Source organism: Stegastes partitus, unplaced genomic scaffold (assembly GCF_000690725.1).
Source record: "Stegastes partitus isolate 25-593 unplaced genomic scaffold, Stegastes_partitus-1.0.2 Scaffold21, whole genome shotgun sequence".
NCBI lineage: Eukaryota > Metazoa > Chordata > Actinopteri > Pomacentridae > Stegastes > Stegastes partitus.
Window position 1 is genome coordinate 1,323,116 of NW_007577752.1, and position 12,334 is coordinate 1,335,449.

Consider the following 12,334-nt stretch of genomic DNA (forward strand, 5'->3'; position numbering starts at 1 on the left):
AAAAAAAAAGAAGTCCACATCAAAAATCTTTATTTTGTATAGCTACTTTTAAAAAACAAGGGGGAAAAAAGAAGAAAAAAAATTGGCTTTAATATTTTACTATTTAAATTAACCAAAAATATTATTATTTCAGAAATATTTACCATTGTTTAAAAGAAAAGATATTTTGCTTATATTAGGATCGTCAAAGGGCAAGCGATTTTTTAAAACTGTCATTTTATAGTTATCAACAATATATTTGCAATTAATTAAAATTGGGTAATTGTATTATAAAAATGGTAATATAAATCATCATTAATTCAATTAAAAATGCAATATTGTGTGAAAGTTCAATCAATATTAATAAATGATTAATATTACACACTAAAATCTGAATATTACAGATCAATTTAAATTCTATCAACAGACTATTGACTAAAATTCAATGATAATTTCATCTATTTTTAACAGAATGAAATAAACATACAGAATAAAACACTTAGCAATGGAGATAATGCTGTCTTTGCATTCCCAGCTTTTTCTGACATTTGGTCTCTTGCTCTTTCTTTCTGATCTTGTGTTTCAAAGCAGGCTCGTGCTTCTCCAAAGATGCATGTAAACATCTGTGTGAACCTGCTCAGACAGGGTATCGTGGGTAGCTGTAGGTAGCAGAAGAGCAGACAAACACAAATAGACTCTCAGCTGCTCATTGTTGACCTGACAAGGCAACGGGTTGACTCTGTTCTTTTGGGAGAAGGTGCAAAACGGACACAGCAACAACCACAATGTACTAAATACAAGTATGAGTGAAAGAGCTCGACCAACATATCAGCGCGATCCCCATGCATGTTCACCTAAGTGCAGCCCAGAGAGCATAATTACGCTTAATTACAGCATCAGCGGCATGTCTGAATGCAAATGTGTGCAGTTTTATAAAAAGCAAAATTATATCAGATGTGAGATTCATTTAGGATCCAACTTAGTCGCTCCACTGTGGATGTTCAAAACCGTATGAGAGGCTCAGTGTGTGATGAAAATGTATTTAAATCAATACACATTTTACATTTCTACGATTAGATCGAAAAAGAAATATAATAAGAATCTTTATCCCCGGGTAGGAATTTAATTTGTGTTTTTGTAAGCATTTGTTACAGAACAGATCAGTCTGGAATTGTTGTATAAAGAAATCTTTCCACTGAAGACAAAAAAGTCAACACTCACTTCCTAACAGGTGGAAACGGAGCGTTTGTTGGGGCTATTTTCAGCTGCAGATTAGTACATATTTAGTGTTTGTGCGTGCTGACTAAAATAAACAGCCTTGCCACTACTCATATAAATAAAGGAACAGCATTAACACTGATAGAATATAGGGCAGGTTATGTTGCTTTTATTTGTTCCTCTTCTTTTCTACCATGGTTTTATATTTTTGTGACCTCTGTGACTCAAAATGCTAAACCCTTCATTCATGTGTCTCACTGTTTCCTGCTGTTGTATCTTTTTATCCTATGTATACGGCCTGAAAAAGAAGGTCTTCTCTGCGTGTCACCTTGAATAAAGAAAAGCAGAGTGATGTTCCTTCAAATTTCTTGAGAGTTCAAAGTCCACTGCAGCCTGAATAATAATAATGACAAGGCCTCTGTAGTGAGGTTGTCTCACTTCTGTTTCAGAGCAGATCATCATCGCGTTGAGACGTGCTCGGGAATCTGTGCCAAGGGCTGTTAATGGCTTTTTTTAAAATCCCCTCTAGTTTATGAACTTCACACAGTCTTGTGGAACTCTGTGAATATAATTTAATATACAATGTGCGTCTCAGACACTATATCCTGCTATTATTCTCCATCTCCATCCTGCCTCGGCGGGCCTCGGGCAGAGAGCTAATGTGGGTCAAAGCACTGACTGCTGAGGAGAGCCCATCCTCATTACAGTCACCACCACTGGGACCGCAGAAGCCTTTCATGTTCGTCTTTGACCTGAAAGGTAAATACTCTCTGGATGCAATTTACATGTACTGCAGGCCTGCCGCACAGAAACGCCAAGCTTTAGAAGTCGAGAATTATGTCTGCTTTGGGCTAAAGCCTGCTTAACTCACGAATACTGCGCATCTCCACTTTGCTGCAATTGTGATAACTGATGACACAGATCTGACTATTTTAAAACAATGGCAACCTGAGAAGGTGCAAGGTAGCGCTAGTATTTTGTAACAGCTTTGAGTTTATTCCAAAGCCTTTTAAAAGGCTATACATTTTTCAGTGATCTGGGTGAAACTGCTTAAAGGTGATTTTGGCTTAGAGTAGGAGAGGGAGCTCTGGAGGGAAGGAGCTGCATAAAGAGTCTGAGGATTATTTCAAGTGAAAAGGAGAACAAACTACAGTATTATCCTATCTAACTTGCCTAGGAGCGCACAACCAGAATCACCCTTTTATAAAATGTTGGCACTCTGTGGTTTGGAAACTGTGAAAATTTAAAGGTACAAGACGCAAGATTTTAAACGTACAAATAGCATTAATCCAGCAAAGAACAACTATCTGATATGTAAAGATATACTGGATCACTGGCGCCCTCAGCAGACAACGTTTTGGTTCTATGATCTGTGTTTTGGTAGCTGGTATCACATGCACTAGCATTAGTGCATGTGAGTTCCATCCAACCATCCATCCATTATCTATACACCACTTAATCCTCACTAGGGTCACAGGGGGGCTGGAGTCTATCCCAGCAGACTCAGGGTGAAGGCAGGGGACACCCTGGACAGGTCACCAGTCTATCACAGGGCTACACTTAGAGACAGACAACCAAGCACACTCACATTCACAGCGAATCATGTTTTTGGACTGCGGGGGGAAGCCGGAGAACTTGGCTGCGCAGGGAGAACTTGCAAACTCCACACAGAAAGATCCCAAGCCTCCTAACTGTGATGCAAACCACTGATCTTCTAGCTGTGCGGCGACGGTGCTAACAAACGACCCTCCCTTTGAAACTGTTGGATCTCTCTGCTTACAAACAGACTGAGAGTGATGTCCCACACCGCCCATAATTTCTATTTACTTGTTCCATTTCAGTTCAGTGTCAGAGTCTTTACTGCTGTTTTGTAGCTCTCCTCTGCTTCTCCTTCTCTGCCATGTCTGTTCTGCTCTGGGCTGTTTGTGAAAACAGACAAACACAGAGTGGAACAAACTTTTCAAGATATTTACAATGCTAGCTTAGGTTATGGTTGTGGCTGGATATTTTTTTTGGTCTCATCTACACAACTTTCCTGGATGTAAATAAAAGTGAAGCAAAGGGGGAGGGGTGTTGATATGTTGATGCTCGAGTGACATCCAAAAATTCTGCAGGTTGCATACAGAATCCTTAAAGAAAATATGCGAAAGGGATCTGAAGAAGATAAATCTAAAAATATGGGGCAGATGCTGTTAGAGACACAGTAGGCAAACTGGCATTCTACAAAATTCTCCACAGATAAATGTACATCACTTAAATTGGAAAAAAAAAAAGGTACTCATGAATGGCAATTACCATTGAAAGTGATAAAATGAAACAAGTTCTTTTCTAAATTTAATGTGGCAGTATTCTATTATTCATCCTTTTTCAGAAATAACTAATAAAACCGAGAGGTCTTTGCAATAATCTCCTGAGCTGTACTTAGAAGACCGGTCTCTTATACCACCAGGTGTATCCAAACAAAAACCTCAACTCACACCAACTGGCCCTATTGCTGCTTCAAAGACTGTTCATTGCCACTAGAAGAGCTGAACAGTACCAGAGTTTGTCAGCTGGTTAAAACTGATGATGACATTCCCTCCTTTGAATCTCGAATAGCAAGTACTAATTACCAGCGAAAGTTTTATGAAGCTTGGTCTAATATTCTGATGTACATAAAGGGATTCATTGAGCAGGAGATAAATACTGCTTTACTTTGTTCTTTTTTAAATGTCAGTGTTTTGCCCATATTATTGACACATGATGTTCCCTTATTATTTTTTGTCCTTCAATTGTTGCCACAGTTCACAGTTTTTTCTTACTGCACTTGAAGGATTCTTCTTTTCAATGTGTTATTCATTTATCATTGATTCACTGTATTGTAATAAATGTTTTTGTGTGTTGTGTTTTGTATCAACAACAACAAAACCTGACTATATCCTCACTGCCATGAAATGTTTTTACAGTTTCTTACTCTAGCAAATGATGTATTTTTGCTGATTTTATAAGAATAAGATGCCTTTCCAACGCACCGGTTTTGGTGTTCAGAGGGTTAAGCTCTGCACTCCTGTCAGACTCCTGATGGACAGTCAGCAAAATCTACAAAAATCTATGCAGCAGAACCACAGATATCATCTTTTCTATTCCACACATTCTACTTCGTGCTGGCCTGAAGCAGAGATTAGGTGCGGCCTACAGAAGTCAGATAAGCTCAAGTCTTTCTAGCATTGCAACTCCCAACCCACAGATTTTTTTTTTTTTTTTCATTTCCAAACTTGCAGTCTTCTCCCCCTCTGCAAAACCTGTAAACAGACTTTGATGTGTAAAATCGGTGCAGTTTCCCTTTAAGGTAATTTATTGCTGTCACATAGTTTGTTCACCAAAGAGCAGCTGGAAAACATCCTGCTCAGCACATATGTGGAAGCAACTGTTTCATAACCTAATAAAGGAATTTAAATGCTTGATTTTGTTAAATATTTATTGCAGATATATCACTTCTACATTCCCAAATAGCATGCTCTGTGTCAGCCCAAATAACCCAGCGTCTGTCAGGAACAAATTACCAGCCATGAAACAACAATGTGAACAGAAATCATGATGTTGTGAAGCTTTAACTCGTCAATGGAGACTTTATTACAAAAACGGTGCAGAATTTGCAGCTTTAAATGTTTCATAGCAAAAAATAATGGGGATAATTTAGATGCTGTTTGAATGTCTGACTCCTCTTTCGGATACTTTTTCTTTTGCTTTTAAAGCTGAGATGTAACTAGATCAGATTACTTTAAAAATAATAGTCAGTCCAAGTATGTTATTAAGATTCCAAAACATTTTTCACATCTTTTGTCATGGCTTCTGTATTGTTTTCAGGATAATGTCTCTGACGAGCGTGATCTCAGCTCTTTATAAGGCTTTTATTCATTTTCTCTATACACTAAAATGCTTCTGAATGTTCTTGTTCTGTCATAAAAGCCTGTGACAGAAAAACAAAATACAGAAATTTAAGCGATAATAATGCTGTCATCGTCTTCCCTGCTGTGAAATTGAGATGAAGCCACAGCCAGCAGATATATGTGATCTACAGGATACATATTTTCAGCTGAGAAACAGCAAAGAAGAAATTCAGCAAATTCAGTAACTGCTGCACTTCTGTAGTGGGCACATATGAAAGCTGGGCAATACTGGAAAACACTTGATATATTTTATACCGCAAAGAGTGCAAATATGAGAGATTACAATCCAGTCATCCAACAACCCAAAATCAGTATTAGGAATGTCTTTCACAAGCAGCACAGAGTTTAATCTAATATAAACATGAGACCAAATTCTAGCACTTTGCCTGTTTTGAGCCCAGCTTTATTAAAAACCGTTGTAACAGCAGACACATACCGTCCAAAAATGTCCTCCAAATTTAAGCAGTACAACCTCTTTGTTAACCAGAATTACCTTCTTGCTAATGTGTGCTTCCACCAACCAACGAAGTAGCAGTTTACACCAGTGTCGGTCCAGACTCATAATATAGAGTGAAGAATGGGACAGACAACGTGAAAACAAAATGCAACTTCTTATGTTTTCAGGTGTACAGTTATGGTTTGATTGGATTTAGGCTCAAATACAACTTGGTTAGATATAGAGAAAGATTGTGGTTTGGGTTCGATAACTTAGCTGTTGTCATCGTTACACTAATAATTGCATGGTTGAGGTTATGGAAAGATCATCCTCATAATTAGAAGTAATGTTGACTGTTGGTAGAAAATGAGAAATGAACTACTGCCTGTTATCTTGAAGTCCGATGAGGTTTTGTTGACTCTTCCATCCACCCCAACCTCTTCCCTCAAAACTCCAGCAACCACAAGAAGTATTTGTCAGTTTGATGTAAACACGTGCTGTGCTGGGGGCATTTTCACATTCAACTGATGCCGAAGAGCTGAAAGTCTGGTGTGATCAGAAGTTTCATTTTTAGTAACTAAGTAACTAAGTAAGACAAACTTTAAACTTCAGTTTCTGAGCCAATATAGTTGAGAAGTGTTTATTGTGTGCGGGAAAACTTGACTTTCTGAAATTTATCAACAACTGGCCAACTTCAAGCACTGATGAAGACCATGTGTTTGCCTGAAAACTCCAGAACTGCTATTAAACAGATCTTGCAGTGAGATTGTTTTCAAGGTAAAGGACAAACTTTGAACCTCATTGTCCTTGGACAGCTTGAGAAAAGGACACCAGAAGGCCAACAGCTGGAGTGGCCAGTGGAAGACAAACTGCTGGACATATACTTCATTCAGCAGGAAACACATCTAGCGTGTTTTTACATACAGAAAAGCTTTTGTTTGAAACTCAGCGTCGGCCTGCACACTAACACGGCTCCACCTTTGGCCTATTTCCCGACCGTTACTAAGCTTTCTGTAAAATGAAGCGCTGTTACGGTCGCAGCAAAATCCATATGCAACTCAGAATAATAATGAAGAGAAAGTGCTTTCAAAAAAATGCAATTAATCTCTCATAAAATGGCCACTCAGTGCCTGTAATGAGATGCCATTTTAATAGGCTTGTGTGTTGAACAACAAAGCCATTTGGTAAACACTATTGTTCATTTGCCTGTTGACATCCAGGCAGCGTATGAACCCACATGGCCACTGCTGAGCTGCCGTGTGTTTGTGTGTGTGGGTGTGGCAGGAAAACAGGCAGCAGGAAAGCTTTTGATGAAGAGTTACTGAGAGGGACGTGCTGGTGCTTTTGAATCGCATTGGAAAACACAAATATGAATGTACAGACTGTTAGTCGACTTTAAAAAGCAATTAGTTGGACAAACATGGACTTTACGGCTCCTATACAATCTGCTGTTGACTGAAAATGATATGAGATGGATTTATTGCTTACTACAGATAGTTTAGGAGAAAAAAATAATGAAGTAAAATACTCCAACCATTAAATAAACTATTAAAGCACTGGCAAACATGGTTTTATATCTTCAGTAAGTGTCTAATGGTAGATTTTTTTGGGCTACTTGGGGGCGTGCAATAGGTTGTAAACACCACACTAACACTAACTTGTAATTGTGTACACATCCTGCAGACAGAAAGCAACATAACTGTTCATTTGGTGTTGTGTTTACAAAAAACAGTTATATCTCAATTAGTATAAAGCGCAAACTCAGAGCTAATCTCTCTCTGTCATTCTCCTTGTTTCCATGGCAACATCAGCAACACCTATAATCAGATTCGGATACTTTCAGTGTGTGAAATTGCGTGAAAATACCCTCTTTTCCCAACACTGCTATGCCCACTTCAAACCAAGAGTCCAGAGTAAACTTAGATTCAGAAACCTCTCCAACAAAATATTCAATATTGAAAGACAAGTCATTCAATAAGGCAACAGGTTGAAAACAAAAAAATCTATATTTCAGCTAAAGGAAAAAGAAGCACTTAAGTAAAACCTTAAACCCGCCGTATTACCAGCCGCAAATCAAGGCAGAGGCAAGATTTTCTTTGCACGCACTTAAATAAGAGTTGCTACAAGTATGATTGAGGCCCTGAAATGCAATCTCCTGGCCGGAATTAAAGTTGATGCATGAATTCAGACTCAAAGGAAAATGTTAATAGAGTTCAGAGAGAGCGAGCTGTGGACTCATCAGCGAGTAAACAGCATTTCTTCCAGAAGAAAGCAAATCTGCCTGCTTCCAGCTGGGAATTTTACCGACTGCATCTCTGCATGGTTCGATGTGTTTACTTATTCATCAAGGTGGAGGGGGCCAGCGAGTTTCTCAGACTCCAGGCTCCAGCAGTTACCCTCTTCCTGCTGTTGGACAACAGGGGCAGATGTGATTAAAAATGCATGGGAACATGTGTGGCTGCAAGATCTGCACCAAGTGTTTATGCAGCAGTGTTGCATGTTTAGTTGTCAACATGCGGAGATAATGCATCTCTCTCAGCAGATGGGGGATTGGATTTGATGCAACATATCACCTCTGCCGTGGAAGCTCTTCAAGAAAGAAGGTTCTTAATCAAGTCCAAGCTAGTTGTTCAGCATTTGTAAAGCCACTTTTCTACAAATCATCTCCACTCCAAACTCTCTCTGTCTTTTTAAGCAGTTTTAATTGATTTTGCACAGGCATAAACAGGGAGATTTAAAGACGCAAAAGAAAAGAAACCTACCACATTTTCAAAAAGGAATCAAGAACAAAGAGGGGTTTTATTTTTATAGCGAAACTAAAGTGCAAGGCACAAAAAAACAAAAACACACACACCCAATTTGAAAAAAAGTCAATTTTCTGTAGACCCACAAAAAAAAAATTGAGGATCTATTCTTTAACTCTGAATTAAACAAACAAGAATCACTCTAGGGCCCGACACAGTTGCTCTTTCAAATAACTGTCTTGGTCAAAGTCACAAGATCATCAAAAATCTTTAAATTTACACTTACTACTAATGAGGACACTTAAATTACTGGGTCCTTACTAGTTTCAGTTTAAACCCCACCAACTGTTTACTACAAGAGCAGCTTTAAACATCTCAGATTATTTTTCTAACTTCTAAAATGTCAAATCTTTATAATTTATGCAGTTATGTTCTTTTGAAAAGCCACCCTATGAAAATTACCAATATCATATAGTTGTATAAACAACAATTAAGGCAGTCACTCCTTCGATCATTTTTGATGCCAGTGACTCAACCTAAAAAGCCAGGTGTTGTGGAAAGAAACACATGAACCTAATCCTCAGCGTTTAACCATCATCATCAACAGCAAGGTCACAATAACAAATACAGTTAGATTGCAGAACTATTGGTTGAGTTGTGTCATCTAACTGATCTTCTTCAGCGGAAAAGTAGTGAAGTCAGGAGAGAAAATACAACAAAAATCAGAGTTAAAATCACAATTAATTTATTGTCAACAACATAAAAGTTGTACACATAGTGGCTCTGGTCCTTTAAGGAGTGGTGAAAGGAGTGTTTCCTTTCTAATTAACAGTGCAGAAACGAGTGGTTCAGTAAGGAGAGGGAAGAAAATGGTAATTGAAGTCGAGTGCTTTCTTTGACAGCAGTGATTTCTTTTGTAGCTGAGGGAAGACAAGGAATCACAGTGGGGAGGCGGTGATGCAAGTTTCACTTCTGAGGCTTGGTATCAGTGAAAAACAACGATCAAAACAAGACTTGACAACACAAACTTTCAGCTCCAGGGACCTGATTTGTATAAGTAAGTGGGAAATGACACCATGGTGGTGGCCGTCTGCAGCAAGTTCTTAACACGTGTACTGTTTAAGGCACCATTTATAACTACAGCTCATTCTACTGCACACATTCCTGTTAGCCTCTCAGCTACTCCCCCAAACTGTAACAGGGAGCCTCGCTCAAGTGGGATCCAGCGGGGAGGAGAGTAAATGATATTTACAGCTTCTATTTTGTCTTACAGTAATAATCTGTAGTGTCTTTCTGCTTCTTCTGAAGCTCCCATCAGTGTCACTCCTCACTGATTTAAGCTACGGCCCACAAAGCTTTGCTCTCAATGCCAAAAGTGTCACCTGGAGTCTTTCTGGTAAACTCATCTGGTGCACAGGTAAGAATCTGTTCAACAGCTTGCACTGTTTGGGGTCAAGTTTCAAGTCTGTCAAAGCAAGCCAACAAGAAGTGTTGGGTATTTGAGGTCCCTGAATGCTGAACCATACCATGACCAAACTTTTGTGCATGTTTCTGTAGAAGCTTCATAGCGATCTTTTTGCGTAGAATCACAATCCATGAGCTCAATCACAATTTTCCCCTTAAATTTAGTTGAACTCATATGATCACACGATTAGTTGTGCATATAACTGCCTGGATACCAAGTCTGTCACTTTAACTCAAAGACCCAACTCAAACAGTTATGCATCCTGTTTTCATTCTGTAGTAGTATTGTACTGTATCTCCACAGCTTTGACATTTCCCACACTATAAGACTAGCTGGACAATCAGTATTGAGCACTACAGAACAACAAATAATCACTTTTTACTCAAATGGACATTAACATGTTTCCAGAAAGCTGTTTGTTGCATAGATACATAGCAGTGCTAGTTTTTGAAACAGCAATCAAGCTAAATGTGTTTAAATTTATCATTGTGCAAAGTGAAAACTATTTAGACAGAACACTGTTATCCAGAAAAAATAGCTTGTTAGTTTATATGTACAGTTATCCTCAGATTTATTCATATCTTTCCATTAAAGAAAAGGCAAAATTCACAATAGTCACTCAAATAACTAGAAACTAGATAGTAGGGGTGGATAGTAGGGTCTGTGTCATTGCAAGGCCTTAGGGTTGATTCTAACAGTCTAAAGTCTTTACTTTCATCACTGATTCAAGCCTACAGGTGACCAAAGGCCCCTGCGTAGCATTGTGTGAGATTATAATAACTACAGGTTAATTGCATGTCACACTGTGTGGCCTGAATAAACCCCAGCTGTACCCTCTGTATGATGTGCATTTCCAGCTGCAGATCCAAATGTGCAATAAATCAGGTGATCAGCAGCACTTCAATGTAAATATCAGATAATTAAATGCAAACAGAAGGTCCTCCATTTGTGCTGCTTTTTTGTCCGGAACTTCTCTAACTATTAAAGTTTTTTGTCTCTAAATCTTGCTGCTGACGGACATTTCTCACACTGAATCGACAATTTTCAAGCTGTTTCTCTCTAGTTAGTCCACTTTAATCTCAGACATCCCAGAATTACACAAGGTGAAGTGAAAGATCCAATCCACAAAGACAGCAACAGCAGCGGTTTGGTTTGTGATTTCATTCAGTCCCTTGTCAACAGCTCTCACACATACAGTATCGATTAAATCATCATAAAGATTAAATATTTATACTTTTTCAGCACACCAGTGATTTTAAGGTACAGGGAGCAGTCGATGTTTCTTTACACTGTCAAAGGCTGTCTTGCACGTTGTATTTTTAACATGCTAAAGCATTTTTCTGAGAAATCATTGGACTTGTTTTGTTGATTGCAAACAAACTGCAACAACGTTCAAACATCTGCTTGTGGAAAAATATAGATTCAAGTGGAGTTAAGACAGGAGGAGTTTCAAAAACTCTCCAGAAGAATGCAATGCTGACTGCAAAAGTGTTGCATCCTTCAAATAAAAAACAAAACCATAAAAACCCTTGTAATATATTTGTCTTTGATCATTCTGTCTGTTAGAACAACACTGCAGACAATATGTTGAATGTCGGTGATGAGCTTTCAGCCGAGCAGCGGAGAAAAGAAAAACCTGTCCTGGCAGAAATGTGTCTATTATTATATAAAAGAAGCTTAAAAATACTTTGCTTCTTTATTATTTAAGTGTTGAACCAGCCTTAATGTTCTCTTTTGAATAAAGATGACGGCGGTTTGATTGTCTCTGCACTCTGCTGTATATGTGTCATTCTTTCTATTCAAAGCAGGATTCAAACAGCTTGGCTGATTATTATGGAGCGTTCAGGTTCACTGGTGGGACATGATTACTAACTGAGCCAGCTGCTTTTTTCCAGGTCTCCGTGACGTTGAAGCTGAGCCGAACGCCGGAGAGTGACTGATTTGGGTGAGAAGTGGTGGACAGCAGGTGGGTGGCATTGTGTTGGTGACGGGGTCATTTTAAGAGCCATGGTCGCCTTGGAAACGTTAATAGCCTTTGATGACTTTGATGATATTTTCTTCTTTTTGTGTTGAGGGAAAGTTGGCTGGTGTACTGTTTTCAGCAACACCGGCTCCAAGCAAGGAGCTGACAAGGACAAAGGGTCAGGTGCCTTGCTCAAAGGCACATCGGAGCATTTCAGAGCTTCCAAATTGCATAAATTTGAAATGAGAGAGAGATTTGGTTTGGTTCCATTTTGACAAATTTCACGCTGCTGTTTCACATAACGGTTTTAACTGCATTCCCTGCAGTTTTACTAGCGTGCTCTGACAGACAGTAAAAGGTTGTTTATATGTTAGAGACACACAGGTAAGTGAGTAGGGACCGAGGCCGATAGTTTTTTAAAGCCCTGTCCAATTTGTCTGCTTTGATCATGTTTCAGCTGTAGAACGTATTATAGCGTCACATTCACACCCGTCAGCAGCAACATTAAAACCACTGACAGGTGATGTGAACAACACTGAATATTTCATTACAGTGCCACCTGTTAAGAGGAGGGAAACATTAGGCAGCAAATGAACAGTC